The sequence below is a fragment of the Struthio camelus genome, chromosome 4 (genome assembly GCF_040807025.1).
Source record: "Struthio camelus isolate bStrCam1 chromosome 4, bStrCam1.hap1, whole genome shotgun sequence".
In the NCBI taxonomy this organism is placed as follows: Eukaryota; Metazoa; Chordata; class Aves; order Struthioniformes; family Struthionidae; genus Struthio; species Struthio camelus.
Genome location: NC_090945.1, coordinates 13,155,720 through 13,182,867, shown reverse-complemented (window position 1 = coordinate 13,182,867; position 27,148 = coordinate 13,155,720). Strand labels below are relative to the sequence as shown.

The window sequence follows — 27,148 nt, the reverse complement described above, 5'->3', positions numbered from 1 at the left end:
TTGGGAGTAGCTGTAAGCAACCAGTGCTTCCACTGTGGCCAGGCGAGACAGAGAAACCTAGCAGTTTTAGCCTATACCCAAAAGATAGCATTCGAACACACACTTACGATATCCTAAACATCTATGACTTGGATTCTCTGCGGATGCTGCATGTTTGCGTCTATTGACCTGTTTTCACTTTTTGTCGCATTTCATTAGCATAGATTTTCATTTGACTAAATTATAACACCATTTTTAATTTAAAAAATAAATATTTGGGGGGAGGGGCTTTAAACCTCAAAGTTATTGAAACGCTGAACTTTCCACTACATCATTAGCTGCATATGTCTCCTGAGTTTTTATTCATATTTTGAAGAAAAAGAAATCACAGGCATGGAAACCACCTGAGAGAAGTGGCCTCGATCCAAAAGGAAATAATGTATCATACTAAACTATGTAACTCAGTAGTAGTTTAATTATAGCTTTCATAATTATACCTTACAACACTACTCTATGATACTGTACTATAACCAAATCTCCCATATATACACATACACAAAACCTATATTAAAAAGCATTATGTCTGTGCTATATACTATGAAAGTCAGGAGTCTACAGTCAGCTGAGAAACATGCCATATGTCCTCCATTCACTTCACCCAGTGAAACGCTACCTTGACAATCTTCTTAAAAACCCAGCTGTGACAAGTGGTGGACAACATATGGTATGCCTCAATTTTCTACAAACTTTTTCAGTTTGTTTTCCCCTTGAAATGCCGACGTGTTTCAATGCAACTTTTAGCATAAAAATTTCTTTGGTGGAGTTTTGTTTCGATGAAAGGAAGAAAAATTCCTACACTAATGGAAAGTCCTAAAAATACAGACCATCTTATTGGAACAGAGAATCACAGTGAAAATAAATGAGGAAAACCTGGTTAAATTAGGGTTTTTGTACTGGCAGCTCCGACAGAACGCTGGTAAAGCTCACCTTCTCTTTCTGTGGGTTCAGCTTTATGGATGAGGTATTCAGGTTTCCACAGCAGTGTGAGAAAACTCCAACGCGGAGACATGTTCTAACAGTTTCAGGCAATATAGCAACTGTATAAAGTTCCTCATAAGACTCCAAGTCAGCAATGAACCTGATAGAGGGGTATTGAGCCAATACACTAATAAAGAGGAAAGTAAAACTATTTCCCCCTTTAATCTCCACATAATGATGGAGCTGGTTAAACTGATACCACCCATCTTTCAGTTCTTCAAATCAGCTAAAAGAAGCAATTAGATGCACCGTTTCATAAGGGTACTGAATTCAATGTGAAGCTTTGTCTAACTACATGCTTGTACAGCAAAGCCTAAGCAGAGTTAAGCCATGGTCTCTGAGGGCTCCTTCTGGCACAGAGTGCTAATGGAGGGTAGGGAGTGACTGATTGTAACTGCATGTGTCCACAGATGTAAGAGGCAAAAGGCCAGCCGACAGCAAGGAAGGCAGTTGCAAGCATGAGCAGGGGTGCGGGTGGAGGGCATAAGTTTCAGGTTTCCAAAATCTATAACTACTCAATTTCTGATTGCCCTTTTTCATTATTACTGTCATTATTATCAAGAAAAGAAGACTTTTAAGTGTACTGTTGCACAACAGAATTGCAATCTTTTTGAAAATCCACCTTCACTTATAAACATACCATGAGGGCCATGGACACAGGCTAACCGTTCGGATGATCCGGAGGACAGCCTGCGTGCCATACCTGGCACATGGGACACTTCCATCTGGCCTGTCACCTAGAAGAGATGCAGAGCAGCTGCACAAGCAATGAACACAGCCCTAGCAGCTGAATGCCTCCTCTTAAAACGCAGTCAGGCATACAACATAGATGCTGCTTATGCACGTTTGCTGTTAAGGGCAGAAGGAAGCACTTGTCTGGACCTGGATCCCTCTCTCTACCCCATAAAACTTGGGCCATCCTATCACTTGTGCTACATACAAATAAGTTCCCCCCATAAAGATTTTAAGCAAAATTTAATCCAATATATAGGCTTACAGAAAAGAGTCTGCTATGAGAAAACGAACTGTATCCCTATTTATTTTCAAGTTCCACGGAAACTAATTAAATGAATTAGCCTCTCTCCATCAACTTTCTTAGTAAGAGATTGTCCTAGTGTGTAAGAACAGGAAGACGGAAGAGGTTGGATCCTTTTCCTATTCTAGGCTGTAAAAAATGGAGAAAACAATTAGCAGGAATGGTGAAAAATACTTCTGTATTAAAATTATTGTAGTGTTAGACAGAAGATATCTGGACTGAGTACTCCTTGAAAATAATCTTTTCAATACATCCTTCCTTTTTTAAATCCTTTTTAGCTATGTCATAATCTTTAAAGGCAAAAATCCAGATGAACATCTCTTATTATCACTTTTATCATTGAGTCACAGAAAAAAAAGCGTGTCTGAAGAGCCAAATTTGACATCTCTAGTTTATCCTCTCTTTTAATTTCTCATATAAAAACGACTGAACAGAGTTTTACAATAAAACTTATCACGCGATATTATTCCTCTTAAGAACAACTCTGTTTTTCTCAGCTTTTAGGGACAAAGCAACAGTCACGAGCATCTCATCAGACCTCAGTCTCCACAACTTAATTCCTCTGTATGCAGATTGCAGATTTTATAGAATCTCATTATGCTTCCAACTGCTAAACCATAACTAAACACCCCTCTATTTCAAGAGGCTTCCTCCTATCTACATTCATATTTCTATATTCATATTTATTAGTCCCACCTCCCCCACGTTAACCCAGAGAGACCTTTTTTAAACCCTCAGGGTAAAACAGATAGATTTCTGATTTTTGAACGAGCTTCCCTCACTTCCTTAAAACCCTTCTCAAGTCAACATCGTATTTTTCAGTCTAAGACACCAAACAGACTCATTCCAGCAAACAGTCTCACTTACAAAATATATAGCAGGAAAAGCATCTCCTCTATTTCTGCTCCGTATTCCCCTACATAGAGGCATTCTGCAGTCACACCCCCTGCATGCCATGGGGATTGGTTCCCACCATTTCGGCAAGACAGTGTTTTCCAAATGTAGTTTAATGGTGACCTAAATCTTTGCTTCCTACTCATATGATGTTTCATTTAGCTTATTAAAAATGAACACTGTACAACTGAGTTAGTTCATCTTATTATGCAGCTCAGATCACTCTCTGAAAGTGAATTCCCCTTATTATGTATACACTACCAACCTTTTTGTTCATGCAGAATCTGAAAGGTTAAGAACTGATATTTAAAAGAAGTGATGCTAGCATTGTGGCCATGCTGCTTTTCACACGGTTACCTGTTAAGGGATCAAAACGTGGCACACACACATGCTGTGTAAGAAAGTAAGGGAGATTAGATTTAAACAAAAATACCTCAGAGAAGACTTTTCTTTCTATGAACAGAGTTCAGAGGCTAGAGCACCTTTAGCTATGAGAAATGAGATGTTAATCTGAAGTCACGTTATGGAATATGAAATCAATTCAGCTGCTGAGAAACAGTTACCGTCATTTGATACACAACAACATTTCCCTTGTTCTGCCACATGGAATAGTGGATTGCCAAAGTTCAAAAAACAGAAAGATCGCCAAGATTCCCTGAACTCCCAGGATGAGACTGTCAACTGGTGTAATTTTGCATCATCTTGGGTACTGTTTACACAACTAGCTCTCATGAAGACTTTCAGTTCTTAACCTGTGCAATTCTAAACACTTTTATCTGAGGAAACTGCGCATAAGAGCTTGCAGCTCTTATCACAGCCAGCCTACAATCCTGCCTCAGACACTGGCAAAATCCTGTTTCCAAGAAGGATATAGGATACTGCCCCAGAACATGCTCCCAGTCTCCTACCACTTTCATCTCAGATTGATTTCCACATACTTGCCTAGGGGATGGCTCTTCCATAAACTTGTCCCATATTCCCTTGAAAACATATCAACTTTTAACCTTCATCACACCCTTCAGCAAGAAGCTCCCTGTTCACCTATCCATTGCATGAAGATCATATTTTAAAGGGGTATGTTTTGAAATTAGCTACACCTAATTTCATTTCATTCATCATAGCCAGTGACAACTAATAAACACAGCTAACGTATGTTAAACATACAAAACACTTCACCAATACGTTTTTGAACTATATTTTTACAACACAATCGATCTTGAGAGGGTACCCACTGAGGAAGCAAAAATCCTCTAAACCAAAAATCTAAAAACTTGATAATTCTGCTTTCTGAGAGCACTCATTCCTTCCATCCAGCTGCGTGAATAATTCAAATTAAGCAAGGTCTACTCTCCTTACACCCACAACTTTAAAAGGACTTCCCCCATGAAATTTAAAATCTTTCAGACATCTGTGTCTTCTTATCTGTATCTGAGTAGTGACATTACCAATTTCATGTCTTGAACTAATATTTTATTTAAATACAGTCTATGGGGAAAAAATAGAGCACATCTGAGTCTTCAAATTTGAATAAGGAAAAGTAATTAAAAAAAAAAAAAAATCCAAAGAAGCAAGTGTTGCTGAAACAGTGTTTAAAAACGCTTAAATACAGGGATTGGTTCTCAGATTTTTTATCTGTAGGTTATTCTCTCAATCTCCATCACTTCACTGGTCTATGCTTTCTAGGGAAAAATGTTAAAACCACAGTAAAGGCCTGAAATACTTATGGATTTAGGGAGAGATTAACCCAGCTTTTCAGTAACGACAGTATTTTCTGAACAGCCCGCAGAGGTCATTACTAGCTTTAATGACATACTGTTTATTAAATTCAGGACATTGCCAAATGTGATTTAGATGAATGAGGTTCTTCAGAACAGAATACATTGCTGTGCACTGTACGCCTCACCCAGCTCTTCAGAAAGAGTCTGCCCCTCCACAGCAATCACAAGTAATCATATTCCTTTCAACTACGCTAGCTCATATACACCATAAAGTAGGCCAGGAGTTGCCAGAAAGCTATTGTCTTGCGGGAAGTATAAACCAAACCCACTCCTGCAGTTTCAAATCTAGCAAGAGCTCCCCAACAGATAGAAACAGTGAAGTGCGAGATGAGGACACAGGATGAACGCAATCCAGAAAAAACAGTTGAAAGGTACAGTCTAAGTAGTTCTGATTTGGAGAAGCAGTCAGCTAGCAAGGCAAGCAGTGTAAAACTAGCCTGTGAGCGCTAAGATCCCAAAAACGGGCTGGAAAGCACACAGTTCCATTTGCTGCTGTTTTTATAATAGACCTGGGAGACCTGTTCCTTACCCAAACTTCACTGTGAAAGGGGCTGTTCGGATAAAATAGAAAAAGAATGTCCCAAATCCAAAGCTGTTATGCTGGGCAACTGAGGCAAAAGGATCTGAGAATAGGTATGGTTCTGGTGAAATGCAAGACGCGTCCTGCTCCCCTAGGAAAGACAGAGCCCAAAGGACAGACAGAAGATAAATACAGCATAAAAGGTTACAATACACTGGGAGCTTGTCAAGCTGCTCACAATACATCCTTATGGTGAAGGAACGGAAAGCACCAAGAAGATGGCAGAAACTTTTAAAACCTACTGGTGTTTTTTTTCTTCTTTTGTAATCAGATGTAGCTGGAGAGATCAGCACAACATAGTAAACAGTTTGGGGATTTTATTGAAATTTGTCTTGGCATGCATCTATTCCTAGACAAAAAAAACAAATATGAAATATACCATTTCATCTCCAGCCAGGATATGATTCCAGTTTCCATCAAACCTGACTTCTCAGGTAAATGCCATTCAGCAGGAAAACCAGAAAGCCATTAAATGGACAAAGTGAGCCATACAAACATTCCACTTCAGCAAAAAATGTATTTCCAGTGGGTCTTCGATTGATTTGAAACTAGATTCATGACAATAAAAAAAAAGTCGCACCTTTTATAGAAGTCCTTCCAGAATGATATGACAGACTATGACCTAGCATTCATTACAGGAAAAAAACTTGTTTATTTTTATTGCATTAATTAACTAATGCAAGTAATACACTTAACAGAGGGGAAAAAAACAGCAAAACATCATCTGAAATATCAGTGCATATGCTTCACCTAAACATACCACAGTGACTGGTATCTTTCCCTTAATATCATGAGCGAACGCAAAATATGATTCCGCAATTATATTGCCTTCACTAGAAGCATACTTTGAGTAAAGATTATAGGACAGGGAGTAAAGAGAATTACATTTTGTTCATAAAAGCTTTTGACTTGGGAATCCAGAAAACATCTAAGCAGCATATTCTGCTTAATTTACTTTGATATGTGAAGATTAACTCCAGGGAAATAACAATAATAACATTCAAGGATTCTTTCCACACCCTCCCCCCCACCAATTGTTTCCATTGTCACAGATTCATTAAATCCCTCTGGCAAACCTCTGAGCCTTATAGGTTGGTGGTGTTCCAGACAATAAAATATCCCTTTAAACAATTTTCCTGAATAAAAATAATTCATAATTGATACATTACAAAAGGTCCATCTAATACATATACATAATAATCTGACTGCAACTGAAGTGCAGCTAACACAGACAAATGCAAAACAATCGCAGTGTCAAAGCAAGAACTCCAGTTTAAAAAGGATGCTTCACCCTTGAGTCATTTTGTTGCACCCTGCATTCAAGTTCATTGGAATGAAAATTTCAGCTGAGATAAACAGGTGCATCTGTCCGCACACAAGCTCAGCAAATGCTTTTACAGGAACACAGCAATACACACCTGCCTAATAGAGCAAACCAAGCTCATTTTATGTATAAACAAGCCCTTGAATAATCACTATACAGTGTTCTGTCCAACCTGCTTTCAAAAATAAATAGCCACATGAGAAGACTTTTGTTTTTGTTATCGTGCCAAACACTCACACTGAATCATTACTTTTCACAGTCTAGGGCAAACCTCTCCTCAGTATCTAGTCTGTATGTTGTTCTTCATCATAACTTTTGGCAGATGCAGTCGAGAAATATACTATGCTTTCTAAATCTTAGCATAAAGACTGAAGTATTGAAACTTACAGTTCTGTATGCCTGATGATTTTCTTTTGTCACAAAGTCTCCCTTGCTTTATGTTATGCTCTTTTCCTACCACAGCAACAAACTATTAAAAATGTTGTTGGGTTCACACGCTGTGGTGTATCTGGAGTTCGTACATGCTACCAAGTGGCAAGTCTTAAAATTTTGTTGCTGTTCCACAGGAAAACATTCCTCTAAAGTTTATTCCTACTTCTCTATTTCCAATGCACCTCCTTAAACTAAAGGTAGCAGAAATACGTTAAATGGTCACATAACATAGTTCAGATATCGAGCTGAAGATGGGAAACCAGCGTTCGTCGGATCTTGCCTTTAGTTTCCTATGCTACAGCCAGCCGCCAGATTATTTCTCTATGCTGGCACGTCTTCTGCTCTCTTTCCAAGCATTTAGCTGCGTTAGTTCAAAGGAAAAACAATTAATTTGCACCCTTTTCTTGAGGGTATCTCAGAAGGGTTTGTTTGGGCTTCCCCCTACCCCTTTTCAACACTATGCAATGAAAAAGTCAAGTCTGGCCCTCTTTGCTTCTGCTGACAGATTTGCTCGATGTCAATAAAGACGGACCAATGTAAAAATACAGTACCTCTTGCCTTTTCAGACAAGAGCTCCATAACAAAACAGGAAAAAGTTGTCGTTCAACAAAAGCTCCATATCTGCAAGATGCTTCCCTGATGACTTCAGGTAGGCAAGTATTAAAAACTGAAACAAAGCCGAAACTTCAGGTGATGTAAATGGATACAGCTATATGGGTTTAAACAAATCCATTCTCACCAGGCAGGCATTGGTCCAGTGCTCTGAACGAGTGTTCCACCCTACACTTCTGAATAAGTTTGTATAAAAATAATCTAGGGGGAGGGAGGAAGACCATCAAAAGAAAACCTTAAGAAAACCTCTCAGGCTTCTTTCTCACACATCACTATGAATGCCAAATCTAACAAGGCCTCGCTTCCTATGGATTTGCATGTTGTTGGTAGTTCATTTGAATGTCTAAGCAGCTACCAGCAACCAGGACGCACACAAGATTCCCCTCCCACGTTGACTTCCGGATACTGAACACCGAATGAGCTTACCAGGACAGCTCTTCTCTCAAATACAGAACTTAACAAAAGTCTGTCTGTCCCCTCAGATTTCATAAAACTTATTAAAACTTAACTAATTTTGACACCTTCTATCCTTTTGTCAAATATTGCTGAAAACAACTAACAAGTTCAAAAATATCTAGTGGGGATAAATGTACAAAGGCCACACAGAGACAGTAGGACAGCATAAGTCTTGTTTCCATATGAAAGCAGGATAAGCTATTTTCATGCTATTGTGTTTTCATTTATCCTCTGAGCAACACAGAATTTGACACAGGTATGCAAGCCTCCTTCTTTGATTTCCAAGACACAGAAACAGGTTCAAGAGGAATGGAGGAGAACCAACAATATACCAAGGGAGAGGTGCTAGAAGTGCTGTACTTCAGAAACTACTGCATTGTCTGCCTTCCCCATGTTTCTTTCACTCAGCCCTCAGCAATCACTGCCTAGAATAAGAACCGATACAGGGCCAAACAGGAGCTACCAGCTAAAGGTGCATTTGGCTCTGCTGAAAGAAGCCGTACTACAACTGTAACACTAGCTGAGGATCTAGTGCTGGGACACACACTGACGCACCCTTGAGAACAGCTTTTAGTTCCCTCCCTATTTATTACTTATTAAAAAAAGTTTCTCCACAGATTTTGTACATTGGATAGAAACAGTACTTTCTGAAAACTAGTATGAAAAACTTTGTATAGGCAAAAACTCAGTTCAGATTACTGTATCTTTGGGGAGTTGGGAGGGGGGGGTCCTTTCAAGCCTTCCTCGAACCCTTGACTTTAAACAATGGTGCAGTTCCTCACCAATAGCTCTCATGCTTCTCTCAAGCTGTTCTGTGTCATGTCAAGTCTTGTTTTATTTAGACTATATAAACTCTTTAGGCCAAGGACTAAGTCTATATTTAGACAATGCTGCATAAAGATATAGTGCTGTTTAAGTGTTTTGTAATTTCTCCAGTGTTCAGCTTCAGCATTTTGAAAGTTACATGCATTGTCCTGGCAACTGCAAACTGTAAGGAAGAGTCATTAAGCTGAGTTCAGCTGCTTGAGTTCAGACACATACATTTTTCCCTTGACTATTTTCAAAGCACACAGAATCACAATAAACTTCTATGAAGATAACAACTACACTGTAGGATCACAGTCTAATTCAAATGAAAGCAAGAAATAAAATATAGAAAAAGTCTAAAATTCTCATACCCCCTTACCAACAGTAACTTCTTGTTTACCTTTTTCAATCAATATTGTCATCCTGAGCCCCTATGAAACTAAGGGTGTAAGCTAAGGTTGCAATGCGAGTATTGCCAACATGCACATTTCAGAAATACCTTGCACATAAAGCATTAAACTCCCTAAAAACAGGATACTATTTTTGTTATTTTCTCTCTCTCTCTCTATATATATATACATAGAGAAATACCCCGCTACCATTTTTAGTTTGAAACCACTATATGTATAAATTGTGTGCCCCCTGACAAAGACATTTCTGATGCATAATCAAGTTATTAGGCCTTACCTACGCCACATGAAGTGACTACTTGGATGCGCTTAGCTCATACCAAATACTAAATGAAGCAAGTTTAAACTGGCTTTTCTGTATGTTTAAAATGTACACAAGTGTACCAGAGCTGCACATATGACAGTCTAAAACAGCCCTATAGCTTCTGGGTCTGACTTCTGCACATTAAAAAGCTCTATCTAAAACAAAACCTATCGTTAATAGACAGAAGGCCCTATTTGTCTGTTATTCCCTTATTAAAGGCTATGAGCCCATACTGAAGACTGGTGTGAAATTTGCTGAGACATCACCCTGCCCCAGCCAGGCAAAGCACATTTTTTACCCAGACCAAGATGTTAAAATAAGGGCTGAGACAGAGGACAGGGATTACCTTGTGGCTAATGTGGCTAATCCCTGAATTTCTTCTAACAGCCTTTTCAAGGTAGAGTAGAACAAAGACACAGAGCTGGGAGAATCTAACAGATGATTTTTCTTTCATTCCCCACCACTTCTCCTTTGCCTCTTTTTCTTCTCCCACCTCAGCAGATGGCCAAGAGTTTACCAGCTGTAAAATAAAGATTAGCAGACAGAAAGAAGCCATTTGTGGTATCAACTTGAACAGCTGATAAACTAGTTTCTCTATATTCCTCATCCTCTGAATGTTTAAAAACTAGGGAAGCCTTTAACATCCCCTGGTCTTTTTAAACTCTGCTCCAGCTGGACTTTATAAAAACTGCAAATACCCTGTTTCCCACCTGATATTGTGCCCTTGCATAATTCCTGTTAGTATAGAATAGGTGCTTGAGAGTTTCTTTTCAGAGGCACTGAAATTACGCATGTCAATTTTATCGGCAGTTTCTTGACCACTCTGAAAATCCTATTCCTATTGTTCTGCACTCTCCACACATTGTAAGAAAATTTTTGATGACTTAATTTTTAGAGGTACTGAGAATTCAATGATCTAATAAAAAACATGAGGACTAGATATGCTCAGTAACTTTTACAAAATGAGTCCATGGGAGGGGGAGGGAAAAAAAGTTGAATAAAGCAAACTAACTGAAAAGTAACTGACATGAAAATATTACTGAAGGGTTAAAATCAAGGTCTCATTCAAATCAACAGCAGTTTTGCCACTGGCTTATGGCACTAAAATTTCTCACAGAACTTAGAGTTCGTACATAAAAAGCTGGATTGAAAACACTAACAAATAAGGATGACTGAGTCTTCTGTTCGCAGCATAATCACTGCTCTAACTGTAGCTAAAAGACACATAAACACAAAACAAAAAACACGTTTTTTTGCTACTTACTGCAAGGACAGCACCTACCATCACTTTTGCACATCACATTCCTTGTATCTCATCTATTTTTACCATTGAAAATGGCAAAAACAGAGAATAGAAGATATCTACATTGTTATCCCATCCAAGATTCCTCAGCAGCTCATTAATCTCTAAGAATAAAAAAAAGTACGCAGAACAATTAAGTAGAATGCCTCCACAGAGTGCCTCTGGCAGACACATACGTGTGCTTCCACACTTTTTTTTTTTTTTTCCAAACTGCAAGTAGTCATCCAACAAGGGATTATGCCCTAACCTTCGCATTTCTGTACGTATACTGAAGCTAATGTTTGTATTACATAATGTGAGTTTGTAAATAATGTTTCCTGTAGATACTACATCTTTCAACAATACTTGTTTTAAATTTTTAACTAATATTATTCAAACTTAACAGGCATTGATATGGCTAGTTTATCACTTTAAGCACAACTAATACTTCGCACTCACAAACGGAGGCATGATCTGCTCTCAAGGTATTCTGAGAGGCCTGTGAATCTGAAAGAACGTACGTTGACTTGCAGAATCACTTTGCTTTAAATAAAGACGGAGGAAGACATATCATTTTCCCTATGGCCATTTTCTGTCGGCCACTTCCCTTCAGAGATCTCAAGAGGAAAAAAAAAATATTTATATATCACTGGAAGAATCTGCTTACCAAGGCAGTTTCTTAATATTTCTGAATACCACAAATAAAATTACCAATGTTAACACCTTCATAGATTCAGTATATACATTACTTTCTTTTTAACAGCTTGTGTGTTCTCCCTGGTAAACTGTGATAAACAATAAAAATAAGTACTATTTGTCTTGTACAGGCTAAAGTAATAGGTATGGTGACTATTAATACCAAAAATGAAAGGCAACCTTATTTTCAACAGCACTGATTCTTTTTCCGTTGTACTTGTCCTGCAACATGTTCAGTTGGTCATCAAGCATCAAACTTGTATATGTAATTTTAATTATCTTTTTAAAGTCATAAAGCAGCAATAAAACCTGTTAAAACAGTCACCAAGGCCCCATCCAAATCAGAATCAGCTCTGGCTCTGGCTTACATGGCCAAAACTTCTCAAAGAATTTCCAGCAAAGCTTCACTCTTCTCCTCCTCTCCACCCACCAGTTATACAGTTCCCCCTCCCCCCCGCAAAAAAAAAGATGGAAAATACATCCACACACAAAAAATAAAAAAACACCCCACGACCACACAGGACAGGTGAGTTGTATACCCATAGTATAATCACTACAGCTACAAGACACTAAAGAACTAGGACCTACCTAGGATACAGAGCAAAACACAAAGTACTTACAAAATGCTGTTATTTGGTTACTTACAGAGGGAACAGAGCCTGCCATAGTCACTTCAGCACACTATATCCCTTGTACCACATCCTGGCGGTACTACTTGACTCCATAATACAGCGAGATTAATTTTCTTTTTTACAGTCTGAGATTTTGCTGGCCACCATGATAGGTTAACACCAGTAGAAGGTGACCGTGTATTTATGTTATTGCTTCAGAGGTTCTGCCTCAATGTATAATATAATATGGTTTAAACTATGCCACAAGCAACGCCTGGATGAGGAACCTGTTGAGCACTTCCACACTCTCATCCAAATGCTTATGTTTCCCCACTAAAACATTTGAAAAGATCACATCAAGATGGTACATCAAAGCAGGAACGGGAACAAGGCCTAAAAACAAGAAAGAAAGAAGCAAAAACAGAAAAGAAAGCCAAAGGTGTGAATACACTGGAATCAATATATTTTGAGAAGCAGTGATTTGCGCTACAAACCTATGGCAAAGAGTATTTTTAAAGCTTCCTACCGGCCTGTCACAACTGGTTCTTCACATGGGAAGACAGCTGTGACCCTCAGAAGCATTACTGAGCAGAGGATCTCAAATTCCTGTTATACTAGAGCATTATAAAAAATTAAGTGGTATTTTCTTAAATAATGTAAAAGTGTCATTACATTCCAAAAGCGGCTGCTCTCTCTCAAACTTAACAAAACAAAACCGAAGGAAAACCTTTTCTCCTAGACTGAAAAAAAATAATCTGCTAATAATTACAGAGAAAACGATGCATAACTCTATGCCCAAATCCTGGAACTGGATCTGCAGGAAGTTTCCACATCTATGCCAAATTATCAAAAACACTATATGAGTATGGTTAAGTCATTAGGACAGTACCGTGCGAGCTGCAATACGTGGTCTAGTTCAATTGTCTTCTCTATCACAAATCATCTGTGTGACTTCAACCCAATCACTCGTTCAATTCCTCATCTTTTTAAAAAAGTAAGAAATTACATATTCATACCTCAAAACTCACAGGGGTTTTAACAGCAATAATTAGGGCAAAAAATTAGTACCACCTGTAGACAGCCTAGTACATTGGGATATAGAAACTTTCTGGAACACCTATTAAGACTAGCTTTTAACATCAATACAGATACATCATCATACAGATCCTATAATACACCTCAATAGTGCATTCAGGGTCTTTTTTACTGTAGTTATTTTTGTGTAGAATTACAAAATGCATACAACAGTCTATAATGCAGATATTTTTAAAATTTCTTGCTTTTTCACATCCAGGATTTTTCTGCATTTATTGTTTTGCTTGCCTGTGGCTTCCCTTCTCTTACACTATCCTCACATGTTTCATGTGACTATCATGTATAAGGCAGATGACATTTCAGATAAAAGCAGCAGCCTCTGTGTGAGGCACAAACGTTTTGTTGTCATACAATGAAGAAACCATACAACAGTTTTCAATCATGGAGCCCGAGAGTTTATACTATCTAAGTGATACACCCTGCCACATAGTACAGTGACAGTAAGTCAAAAAGCAGTAAATAAAAATAACTACATATTTACCTAGTGAACAGCTATGCAGGTTTTTAATACAATTGCATGTAAAATATATGGCTGTGCCTTCTGTTATCTCAAAGTCACAGGCCCTTGCTGAAGTATAGGAGTATACATGAAATATTACAAGTACAAATCATGCTGCATGTACTATTTTAAGTGTTTAGGAATGCTGTATTTTACAAGTCATCTTACACAGCCAACACATTCAATAGGTAAAGTCTTATGCAAAAACCTATCGACTTCACCAAGATAGCACAGTTTACTATCATTGTAGAAAAATCTCCAAATAAATCTAATAATGAGAAAAAACCTGATGAAGTTGCAAAGCTATTTCTCAAGTTACAAATCCAGCCCTCACTTGCTGTTATTTATATATATGTTTCAATTTTTTTTTCCTCTGTGACTAACCCCCTGACCTCAGCACAACTTCTTGCAAGGTGGAAACATGAGGCACTGAATTTTCTAAGCCCAGACAAGCCTTAACTTCTGCAAGATCCACGATACACTTCAAACCTCGTCCTTAACAGGCTGCCAATTCTTCCAAAAACAAAACTTACAGCTCTTACCAATTTGTAACCTGAAGTTACAAATACATAAGGTTCCCTTTGCATGAATACTTTCCCAGATACACAAAAGTTACTTCATCTGATGCTTTACCCATATTCATCAAACTCAGAAAAACAACTGTACAGTTTCCTCTACTGATCTCTTCTCAAAGGTCTGTAATACCTGGTAAATACACAGCCACCTTATCGTTAGAACATCTCTGGAAGTACAGTGAAAGCAGTAGACAATCTAGGAACTAAAACTCCATGCAAGCGTGATGCCCTGAGAATGTGCAGATTTCTGTGTTTTTCAAAACAAATCAGTAAGTTTATTTGGACAAAATACTTCTCTGAGAGACTTACAGCTCTGCAATTTACAACTACACGTAAAACTGTACATTAACCCTACTCAATTCTGACCTTTCAACTAATTCAGAAGGGCTAAGCCATCAAAGCCTCAGTCACTTCCATAAACCTTCACGAAAGAGTAGTAATTTGCCCAGATATGGCAGCATCTCCATGTCTCTTATATAATTTATGAAACAACTCGTCTAGCAAACAAAAAACTGCCAAATTTATCACAAGTTATTCAATGCCCAGCTATTAACTACAAAGGCTCATGTGGGGCATTAAGCTTCAATCAGGAAGGAGAAATTCAACCACACGCATACAACTCACGTGGCACGAGAGCTCAAACTCGCACACAACCATATGCTGACCTGAGGATAAAAGGCAACTCTTCCTCAGCACCTACTGTGACCAACAGACTTAAATACCAAATGCTTTCTCTCCATGTAACCCAGACACAGTACAAAGCTTCCTACTTTCTGATTCCAAGTCCTCCTTCCAGAACAGCTCCATGTTTATCACTCTACTCAGGCATGCACCAAGCTCTCCAGAAGGCAGGCCCTTCCTAAACCACTGTGTACAAGCTACTCCAAAAAGTCCTGCCAGGGAGTACAGCTTGGGGCTTTAGGATTCCACCCTATGGGCTGACAGATAACAATCCCACTGAACTAAAATCATAATGAAACTGCCAGAAAAAGTCCCTGCAAGAATCCAATTTCCCTCCAAGTAACACTGGTGACTTTCCTCCAAGCTTTCACAAGCTTCAACAGGATCTGGATCAGTTTCTGCTGAAAAAATACCTAAGTAACTGGCTCCAACTTCCCAGTAGGGTTGGGTAGCTTCCAGTTTTATCTATTTCTTCCTAAGGAATAGCAATGAAAAAAAAAACACAAATGAACAGGAACATCCTGGCAAGTTAGAGACAAATCCTCCTTTCACAAAAAGAACAGAAACTGAGCTACAAGGAAAACACATAAAGAGCAAATTGACATCTGCCCAATCTCTTTCCATTTCCCAGTGCTGAACTGATGAGATCCAGGCAGCCTTGACAAGAGCAGAGAATTTGCTTCTATTATTTCTCAGTGGGTATATCTGTTCATATAAGTATGAAGCAAACTAGAAGGCGGAAATACAGTTTAGGATTATAAAACGAAACACCACAGGGACCCTTGCACGACGGATTCCTGTGGGTAAAGGAACTCCAACCTGTAAGACAGTATCCCCTTGTCTATGTGGCACACGCTTGCAGCATATCCCGGACAGTCATGTACCACCTTCTCCTGAGCCTATACTGCCTATTCAGGGAACGTTGCTCTCCACCTGGGATGCTAGAGAAGAAAAATAATTTTGGGATGAACAGAGTCATCATCATGTCTTTAAGACAACTTTCTAAGGCTTATCCTTCCTCTGTCTTATTCCAGGACTGAGCCAGCCCTTAGCATTTCCATTTCTAGGAAAACAGTCTTGAAATTTTTTTTTACTGCTTCTGCAGTAATTCTCAGTCCTACAGCAGCCTCTAAAATCAAGAGTAAGGCAAGTCCCTACGGAGAAGATCACCAATGCAAAACATGTTTATGTATTATTATTACTCCTAGCTAGATAGTAACAAATCTTGCTGCCCTTTTTATTAATTGTATTTGTACTACAGAGACATAGTCCCACATGCAACAAGGAGTTGTAAAGAAGACAAGAATCTTCTTGAATGGTCTTTGCTATCTAAGCTTTTCCAGCTCATTAATATTTCACTTCTATATATTCCTCAGCTGCTTTTACAACATGTTCCTTTCTCCCCTTTTTAAGTATGAGCAAGAAGAATTGTTTGAAGTAACTAGTAGACCTTGCCTCATATCCCCCCCTCCATGCCCCTTGAGAGTTTAACACTTCAAGTACAATATATACTCAATAGAAAAAACACATCTGGCACAGAAAAGGATAAGAAGGATAAGAAGAGATTTTTCAAGATTCCCTTTTAGTTACATTCAGCTATAAAGGTGTGCAAAAAGAAAATAAATTTACCACAATTTCTCTCTATACTGAGATGTTTACTGACAATCCCAAAGGCGAGACAGAGCCACAGAGCTGAGGGGTTCCCTCTCTGTGGGAAAGTAGAACTACCCCGCTCCTTAGCGGGACAACTCTCTTTTCCCTGAAGAAAAATGAAAGATCACCTCTTCCAGCCAGGGTAAACACCACAAAAATTATGGGTAGGAAAGGACAAGATTTCCACAAACCTCTTCCGTAATAAGCAGTACCATCTCCACCTGCTCTATCTTTTAAGTGTACCATGCGTTTTCGGAAAACACTGGCAGCATCCTCCAACCTCTACATCCAACCCCACGCGAAAGCTGCTAGCCCTACCCATTCACACCTTTCTGAAAACCCTTCCCACCACATAGGTTAACTGCGGATTCATTAATAAGAACAGGGGAAGGGGGGGGATGGTGGAGGGGGACCTGATTTTCTTCCCATTTACCTGCAGCAGCGAGGCAGGAGCTGACTCTCAGAAGGGCGGCCGCCGCGGCACCAGCTCCCCGCACGGCTCCCCTCGGCGTGCCCCGCCGCAGCCAGGGCCCGCCACGGCCCCGGGGGACGCCGCCGGCCCTCCGCGCCTCCACACCAGCGGAGCCCCTCGGTGACACCTGCGGCCACCGGGCCCCTGCCCGCCCCGCCACAAGAGCGGTTGGTGCCTGCGCCACCTCCCAGGAGCTGCCGGGGATCAGCGCGGACCTGCGACACCGGCAGCGCCGATCCTCCGCCGCCTCCGGCCGCCAGTGCAGCCGCGCCTCGGGCCGGGAGCCGCCGCCCTGCCGGCGGAGAAGGGAAGGGAAGGGAAGGGAAGGGAAAGGAAAGGGAAAAGGAAGGGTCGGAGGTGGGGGACGCCCGCGCTCCCGGAGCAACACCCTCCCGCATCACCTCAGCGCCCGGGGACAGCGTGAGGCGAGGCTAACCGCCGCGCGCCCCGCAACGGCCGCAAGCTCCTCGCCAACCGCCGCGCGCCCCTAACCGCCGCCAGCCCCCCTCAACCGCCGCGCGCCCCGCAACGGCCGCGGGCTCCCCGACAACCGCCGCGCGCCCCTAACCGCCGCGGGCTCCCCGACAACCGCCGCGCGCCCCTCAACGGCCGCGAAACCCCCCACCAACGGTCGCCCTCCGCCCCCTCGCCTCACCTCCCGCCGCGACCGGCGTGTCAGCAGCCCGGCGGCGCCCCGCGGCCTGGGCCGGCCCCCCTCCCGCGGGTAGGCTGAGCCCGGCAGGGCTGCCCGGGGCTGGACGCACCCGCCAAGGCGGCGGCAGGACCAGGGAGACGCACATACCTGGCCGGGCTCCTGCAGCGCTCGGGGCGTTTGCGGTCCGCTGTGGGGAGGTGGGCGGGGGGGGGGGTGGGAACCCTCCTGGCCCCCTTCCTCCCTCCCTCCCTCCAGTACCACCGTCGCCGCCGCTGCCACCACCTCCTCCTCCTCCTCCGCCTGCGGGTTTGCTCGGCTGCTTCCTGTAAGCCCCCGCCGCGGGGTGAAAAATCCAGCCGGAGCGACGGCGTCCAGGTCAGTCAGTCATGTTGTGGCCGTGTGTGTGTGCGCGGCGGGCGGATTGGCAGCGGGCGGCGTGTGAGGAGAGAGAGGGAGCGGGCGGGGGCGGGCCGGGGCGGTGCTTCTGCCTGTGTGTCTGCGTGGTGGGGGGGGGGGTTGTGTGTGTGCGGTGCGCTGCGGTGTGTGTGGTGGGGGGGGGGGGTTGCGTATGTGAAGGATACGCGAGGGTGTGTGTGGTGTGGTGTGGTGTGAGGGATGTGGGGGTGGGCTGCGAGGGGTGCGGAGGGCGTTTGTGTGTGATGTGAAGGGGTTGTGGGGGTGATGCCTGTGTCCGTACGTGTGTGTGGTGTGCTCTGTGTGTGCGGGGGAGGGGAGGAGGGCTGCGCGTGTGTGGTGGTTTGTGTGCGCGTGGGGGGGGTGACGTGTGTGTGAGGGGGGGTTGTGAGATGTGAGTGTGTCTGTGCACGTGTTTTTTTTTTTTTGGGGGGGGGGGGGTTGCGTATGTCTGTACGTGTCCCTGTGCCTCTGTGTGTGTATGTGTGTGCATGCCCATGTGTGTGTTGTGTGTTGCCACCTGCCGGCGAAGCCCCCTCTGCCGCGGCGGGAGCCGCCCGGACCGGGCCGGGGGGGGGGGTGGGGGGGGGCGCCACGGGACTGTCCCCTCGGCAGGCTTTGAATCAGCGCGGGGGTTGGGGTCTGCCGCCCGAGCCTCTTCAGAGGAAGAGGCAAACGCAACGCCGGGAAAAATACCGAGTCACCCAGGCAGGAATTCAGATCTGCTCCAGTGTATTACGCTCACCATCTGCTCAAGGATTTTTTTCCCGTTGGGTAGTGGAACAGTCTGATTTCACTTCCTCATCCTCTTTTCAGCGACGCGTTTGGTAATTATTTTTCAGTTGCTCTTGTGAACCTATCACAATCCAGACACATGGTCATATTTAAAAAAGGAAAAAGGGAGCAGTGTTTAAGAAGCAGGCACCATACCGAAGGCGAGGTCGTGTCTGCACCACTGTAAATGCAGGAATGGTTCCCCTGCAATACTGGGTAGAGGTCAGTTACACACCATTTAGTGTAATGAATTAAGTTTCCAATTCAATTCAAAATAGAAACAGAGAAATTACACTGTTTTATGCAACTGACATTTAGGGGATGTGATTGAGTTTTTGTACTGTGGTGAGTTTTTTGCCAATTTATACAGGATCATTCCTGCATCCCTTATCAAAGTAAACTATCTTGCCTCACTAGAGACCTCATTTGAGTATATACATGTAAATCATATGAGCGATGATTCACAAGGGTGAAAGACTACAGATATGTGCTCTGTGCCCTCATCTTACAAAAAAATCCCATACATAACTAGGCACTTAAGAATCACATTTACTTTGCAAGCTTACGTCTTCATGGGAACAGTGTTCCTCATTCTATAACGTCATTGCTCATTCTGAAACTGAAGAAAAATTTCTAACATTAAAAGAAATACTAAATTTTAGGCTCTGTGAAATGCAGATCAGAACAAAGGCAATGAGAGTTTTGCAGAATTTGGAGTAAAATCTATTTTGGTAAAATATATGCAGCTACAAGTCAATAGCTACATCAAGGCCTATTTCTGCTGAAATTCTAAATAGGAATTGCATGAGAATGCAGAAGGAGTTACGTCTGGTCAGTTTTGGTGTGAAAGTGTCAGGAAACTGAAGGGTTATAAACACGTCTTTAGAAAAGATAAGCTTTCAAACAAGTTGAGTTCACCATATGTAATTATTTATAACTGTGTCAATCAGTCATATGTTTAAGGTTGTTCTGTGAAATATAACGACCAAACCTAAACCCCCTCTCATCTTATCCTATTTCTTCTTCGGCTAGATGACAAACTTAAATCAGATAAGTCCTAAGAGGAACTACATAGCACATAGTAGTATCGCAATGATGCTACATGGATAGAAAGACTGACTTTTGGTAACCCATATTCCACATTAACAAGGCTGAAAAAAACCTTGTGTGACACCGTCTCAGGGGAAGTTTTTTATTATTAAAAGTACCTATCTTCCCCAGTTATGAATCTCAAACAAGAACATGCAGTAGACATAGTATTATTGAGAGCCAGTACACAACTCAGCAAAGCGTTTAAGCAGGTACTTAACCCTATGTGCATGAGTAGTCTCAAAGAAGGCTAAGATTTTTCCCATAACTGAAATTGCGTGTCTGCTTAGCCACTCTGTTAAACTCATACAGCTTTGAAGTTAAAGGCAGAGGAATAAGCGTTTTGCTGAATCAGGATTCTCCTAAGAGTCTTGCATGTTTTTCCCACATCGTTTCTCTCCCTCCTCCTTCTTTCCTGGTTCAGCAAGAGATACTCAGAGCCTCCTAATGGTTAACTCTGACTCTCTAGCACGTTTATATAAGCTCTCCTGTCTGCTGTTGCCCTGAAAGGTGAGCCCCTGTGATTAAGCAGCACTTCCAGAGACACTGGCAAGTGATGCTTCTAGTGAAGCAGGCGAGGCTTTGATCAGTGCAGTGACACAGGCAGAAGAACAACAGCCAGCAGCTAGAGGTTGTGCAGAATAATGGCAGCTTTCCGAACACTAAATTGCATTCTAGTGAATGGAGAAAAAAAAATCCCTGTTGTAATAAGTTTAAGCATCAAGCAGCCCTATGTTGAAGTAGGTTGCTTGCTGAGACACAAGCAAACAACTATGGGAGGAGGAACCCATGTGGCCACCACACCCTGCATCTTTCCAGGCACACGTAACCTGATTCACTTCTCCCACCAGTTTCCTAATGGTGTGGCCCCAGTAACTTCAGCAGAAAGCCTCTCTGTATAACAAACAGGTTACTTCGTCATCAGGTTATTTTACTAGCACAGTGAAGCCTGAAGAGAAAATTCCAGATTCAGAGATATGCAGATTCATCACGAACAAGACATTCTTGCTGACTGAGAAGTAAGCGTAATGAAAGTCGTTACAACTGGCATGTCTAATTCCCTCGCGTTGCCTTTCTGCTCTCTCTGTTCCTCCTCAGTTTGTGTTCATTCCTTGTTTCTTGACCAAACTGGCTGATTCCCCATGATCCCCCATGCCTGATGCAGCCTCCTTCCTAATAAATAAGAGGGCTGTGAGTTTTTCACGTGTTTTTTTCACGTCAGTGTGGTAGGTGCAGAGGGAGCTTAGGCACGTAAGAAAAAATCAGTTTGAACGGCAATGTCCGTTAGGGCTGGGCGTGCATCCCTGTGTAAACTTCTGCAAGGCCTCAGCCCCATACACAGCCATATAGATGTCTCAGTATTCCTGAGGCAAGATAGAGAAATAGGTGCTAGTCTGCCTTATTCGGGAGACAGAACAATCAGTGACTGTCTGCATGAGTGATCCTAATTCCATGTAGTTTTGAGCGGGCCATAGCTATTAAAAAAAATCTTTGGCGTAACAATAGATTCATGTCTGTTTTGTAGGTGCATTTTATGAACCTTTAAGGAGCCAATTCTGCAAGGACAACTCAACGCACCAAGCGGTGACTTTCAACTACAGGCCAGGAGAGTGATCTGGCATTGGTCTTGGGACCCTCCTAGGCATCCAGAGAGGTATGAGGGAGCTGTATGTCCTTCACTAAAGGGTTTTCTCTAGAGGTAATATTTGAGCCAGGGCCAGGTTGGCACTGCAGGGTTGCTGCCCCCCAGATCCCAGGAAAAACCTGGGTCAGTCAGGCCAGCTTACTTTTCCTGTCATCATGTGAGAGACAGCACAAGGCAGGCCTCCTATACCAAATTGCTTCCACTCTCCTTTCAAGAAACAGCTGTTTGGTGGAGCACTGTAATGCTAATCAATATGTATTGGTTTTGTGTTGCCTTGGATCATATCCACTTACACCTTTGGAGCAAGGATTAATCGAATGACCTTCCACTTGCTGTATAGTGCTATGCATATGCAATGTACTGAATAAACACTGTCATGGGAACCAGTCTGTCTGTTAAAAGTGTTGGATTTCATGATGCTAACATTAAAATCTCAGCAAAGGAGGTTAAAGTCCAGTTTAGTTAATCATAAAAGAATAGTAATTTCAAGCACTTTTTAAATTAATGTTCATGGATTTTGTCCCCTGCTTTTAAGCAGGCATAAATTGATTTATAGTCTCTGGCACTGGACTCCTGCAGTCAATGGCACAAATGACACCACTTTTTAGCAAGATAACCACCTTCAGTAGTAAGCTCAGAAAGAACAGTTACAACTGGGAATGTAAAATACACTTCCATTCATTCATAAAATGAGTGCTATTTACACTCTCAAAATTTACTTTTTAAACTGAACAAAGAGAGGATTTTTAAACTAGCTCTGCAGTGAGATATCTGACATTAATTTAACTTTGATGAAAAATCTCCAGTTCAGCATTTAAAAAAAAAAAAAGAAGCAATCCCCACACCCTTGCTATACTCCTTGTTTTATCCAATAAAAGTGCCCAGTTCATCTTATTTTGTCTTTCCTATTTTTTCAAACAGCTTTAAACAATTAACACAAATACTGTCATCATGCATCGTGCACTAGTTCCAAAGAAGTCTCTTAAAAATTGAGTGGGTGGCAAAAAAGGGTGAAAAAAGCTTCTATCAATAAGAAAGCAAGCTTTGAATTATTTTCTCTGGAATAGAAGGACCGAGTCTGAAACTGTGATGCCAGTGAGTGTACAACTACACTACAGAAGAAGGGCAGTGAAGAGAAGAAAAATTCTCTTCAACGTAATCCAAACCAAAATTTGCAAATACATTGCTGCAGCTAGTACCATCTCAAGTACTGTCTACATGCAGAAGTTCCATGCTTTATAACTTTATGGGTATAATGAAAATAGTAAAAATCCAATCAGCTCTAATATCCACATAAATTAGCTCAGTGATATAATTTGTTTACATTTTCATATAGAAATATGCCGTAACTGGAGAAGACATCATTGTGTAAGTATAACTGTATTTCTTTCCATGTTACGCTGACAAAACTGGAAAAAACTCAGAAGGATATTTTCATAGTAAAATCTGTGCACAACCAGGCTGAGGCTCTCATCCTGCGGTAAGCAAGCAAACACCTGTTTTTACACTGGGATCCCTGAAGCTTCATGTGAATACAGAAATCTGAAGGATTCCAAAGGACTCCAGCTTAATTAAAGCATCCAATTCACACATCCTTGTGCATTTGCATTCCTTTTTATTTGGACAACCAAAGTCTGTATAAAGTCAGTTTTACTCTTCATTCTGAACTCTCTCCCTTCGAGGATCCCCATGTCAAAATATTTTGGTTCTCCAGGCTACTAGGGTTTATTTGTTCCTAATTTGTCTGTTCAGCCTTGTCTATTCTTTATTCTTAAATTATGGAAATATTTTGGTTTGTCTAGGAATTTTTTAACATTTATTTTTATTATATTTACCTGTTTGGCAAAATTGAAGTTGAAAAGCATTCTTTTTAGCATTGTTATTTATCCATTGTACAATATGTGAATAGGAAGGAAACCTGCTGGAAGGGAAAATCAAATTTCTATTTGAAACATACTGAATGTTAGCATTAACAGAGTCTGAGGGTGGTGTTCTGTACCAGAAAATAGAGGATTGTAAAAGAATAATATATGCCTCATTTTATCATATCTGTGACTCTAATGCATCATCACAGCAGGAGCTTTCTACAGTATCATTGAACCTGGGGGTCTGAGCAAATTCTGCATTTAACTCTCATTAATTAGGTTTCCCTTAGGCCTAAATACACCTAAGGTTGTTCAGTTAGCATGGAATTATGAAAGTTTTCATAGTGTTTAGTGAGCAGAAGCTTCTCTGCTTTGCAGACAAAAGACCACATATTAGGCAGATAAAGAGGTATAGACCTCATCTGAGGTTATGCAGAGGAATGTACATTAATACATGAAAACATGTCCAAGGTGTGCCCATATTTTATGCAGCGCAACACCCAAAAGACAAGTTAATGAAAAGATAAGGCTTCCAGCAGCATATAATTTCTGCCTTCCCACAGATAGACTAAGGGCCTCAAAATCTACCTTTACAACTATTAGAGGCTCTCCATATCTCAGATTACATTTTGTAACATTTACCAAATAGAGCAATGCCAGCTTTCCAGCACTCCTATCCACCTCTGCTACTATAGATCAAACTTCTCTCCCCAAATGCTCATTAATCATCTATTCTGACTCTCAGAGAAGAAAAAAAAAGTTGTTTCTATATTTTTTTTGGCAAATTAAAGAAAAATCTACTAATAAAGAGCATCCAGGTAAAATTTGAAGATTGGTAAAGGAATAGGAATTAATACCAAAAGTAGGATAATAATTCATATATTTTATTTTACTTAACTGGCACCTAGTTTATATCATCTACAAGCTTTGTCTTGGCAACACCCAGAAAAATATATAAGTTCATCCAGGCACTGACATTCTTCAAACAGCCTTTCAGTTACATCTTCAGCAGGAGGAAAAACATCCTGGAAATACATACACAATTTTCAGTCCCCTAAAGTTGTTGTCCCTGTATACACCCTCTGTAGCAGTCACATAGGGAAGTATTAGAATTTTTGAAAGCTGTACATAGATATCACTAGTGCATTTTTCAGAGAGGCAAAGGACTTGGTGTTCATATAAAACATTAGCTCCATATTTCTTCAAATAGAGGAAAAAAGCAGTGTAGTCTCTAGGTCTTTAGCAGTCATGTCTGGCAAAAACAAAAAAAAACAACTGTGGCAGCCCTTGAATGCCAATACAAAAGTAAAAACAAATCTAAGCAAAAACTAAAGCATTTAGATTTAACTATCAATTTGAATTTTTTTAATCCCAGAGGCAGACTGTTCATGGACTACTATAATAGGGTGTGCCTGAATGTTCAGTGAACACATTGCTGTGCCATACCTGTGCTTGCAGTCAAAGAGTGGACGTGTGGGATTAAATGAAGTGACAGTTTCATGTTGGAAGCCCCTCGCTGAGGTGGAGTTAGAAGGAAGTTTTCTGAATTCAGCCCTGTTGCCTTTTCCGCAGCACCACCCTTGCTTTTTATTTGCTATTACCTGCAACACAGTCTCGAGAAGATGCATGTGAATGAGAGACAGCAGATTTTATATCAAATCTGCAAGGGATTAGTGTCTTGCATTTCTCTTCAGGTTGCTATTGTAGCAGGGCCAGCTTTGCCTTATCAGGCATTGCCCTGGCTCACGCGATCATGGGGCTCCAGAGGAGAAAGGCATCAAACCACAAGTTCTCCTTCACACTCTCACACTGTGCAATCAGAGATGCGAAGACATGCTAAGATGCATATTTTCACATTCATGCCTATTGTACCTAGCTTCATATTTAGTATATATGGAAGAGAGTTTTCTTTATTCGGAAATCTCATTTTAAAGTCAGCTTCCAAAAATATTCTAGACAGCATGCTCTGTTGGACTCGGAGACAGTCAGTCATTGAAACCCATACAGTGATTCTGATTTAAGTCTGCTGTTAAAGGCTGGAAATCTAGTCTTCTTACTGAATTCAGCAGGCTTTGGCTCATATCCCAAAGGTGATTTATTACTGCATTACATATTGTGTTATTATGCAGTATTGTTAGTGCTTCACAAACACCCATGATGTATATCACTATCACAGTTAGTATGAGAAAAAAAGAGCACGTTTCCCCAAATATAGACATGCTCAGTGTTCCCTCATAAACTGAATATCTGACTAGGCTCATGTTTTGGCTCAGGTCCTTGAAGCACATGCCTCTGCGAGGGAACATGCATCCAGAAGAGAAGAGCTACGACAAGAGGGTGAGCCAAGGGCAGCTTCCCCAACCCAGCACCCTCGAACAAGCAATGACTACAGACGAGTGTTCCAGCGCAAGGTATTCACTCCCTATCGTGGGCCACTGCTATTCTGCTGTGGAAGTTTCTTTCCCAGTTGGCGAGCAGTTTAAATAACCTGGGGAATGGCACCAGCTCTGTTAACTTCATCCTAGATAATTTAATTACTTGTGTCATTTGTCATCACATAAAAGTGATAACTGGCATTAAACAGCCAAATTTTTAATAATGTGGATTTCAAAAGCAGTAGCAAACATAGCAGCATAGAAGATATGGGTAGAAAGGTATTAGAAATCTCCGGAGTTCAGCAGGGCCCAAACATTGCCAATTCAGTCCACAACTAAATCAATAACAAAAACTGTTCAAAATGCAGAACTTATTTCAGATACACAGTGATAATAACGCATGTGTCACAACATTTCCTGACTCTTGTATCCCTCTTTGCTCTTCCCCTGAGTATAATTTTATATTTATCAGGACAACTTTTGAATCAGGTCTCAATAATAAATAGGCTTCTTCTGAGATACATATATGGAGTAGTTATGAAATAAACACACACATATTTATAAGCTCCATTTAATTTTCAGATTTTTTTTGAGTTTAGTTCATCTGTGCCTAGCGTCTAGATAATTAAATGCCTTTGGAATGGATGTTAAATAAAAAGGGAAAACGAAAAACTAGGTGTTGTAGCATGTAAAACGTGCCAGTATATTAAATATATGTTCATTAACACACACACATACACACAAAATGTAGAGTGTCTTTCCTTCCCAAGGGCAACAGTAGGTTCTACCTCAACAAACAGCATGAATTTATGTCCCTAAATGCTCTCTCCACAATAAACATTTGTATACTTGCCATGAAAGCTGAGGAATCATATATCCATTAATTAATTCCAAGATACTGAATTATACTTTGAGAAATACCTATTAGATATTTCTATTCATTAAATGATGATTTAAAAAAAAAAGTTAGGACAAGCCAAAATAACCCCAAGTTCTAACATTTATGCCGTATTGTTGGAAGAAAGCATTTTTACACAAACATATGATTTCTTTTCTTTTAAAAAAAAATGGATCATATTTTCGAAATGATTATACACAGGAATCTTTCAGGCAGAAA

At 40.9% G+C, this 27,148-nt stretch overlaps 1 protein-coding gene and 1 long non-coding RNA gene across 8 annotated transcripts in view; one reads left to right on the top strand and one right to left on the bottom strand.

Annotated features, from left to right (window-relative positions):
• Nucleotides 1–18,276, bottom strand: part of CCSER1 (coiled-coil serine rich protein 1) — a 705,894-nt gene extending 687,618 nt beyond the window's left edge. For 2 of the 7 annotated variants that reach the window (XM_068941554.1, XM_068941558.1), the window contains exon 1: nt 18,017–18,276. The gene's annotated coding sequence lies outside the window, so the exon portion shown is untranslated. Of the gene's footprint in view, nt 1–17,869; nt 17,918–18,016 lie in introns of those variants that run through there. The other 5 variants (XM_068941561.1, XM_068941556.1, XM_068941555.1 and 2 more) reach the window with 4 other exon arrangements.
• The window catches only part of LOC138067138 (uncharacterized), a 31,439-nt gene continuing 22,463 nt past the window's right edge, over nt 18,173–27,148 (top strand). The window contains exons 1-3 of the long non-coding RNA XR_011140831.1: nt 18,173–18,244; nt 21,672–21,800; nt 25,930–26,067. This is a non-coding gene — a long non-coding RNA (uncharacterized lncRNA). The remainder of the gene's footprint in view (nt 18,245–21,671; nt 21,801–25,929; nt 26,068–27,148) is intronic.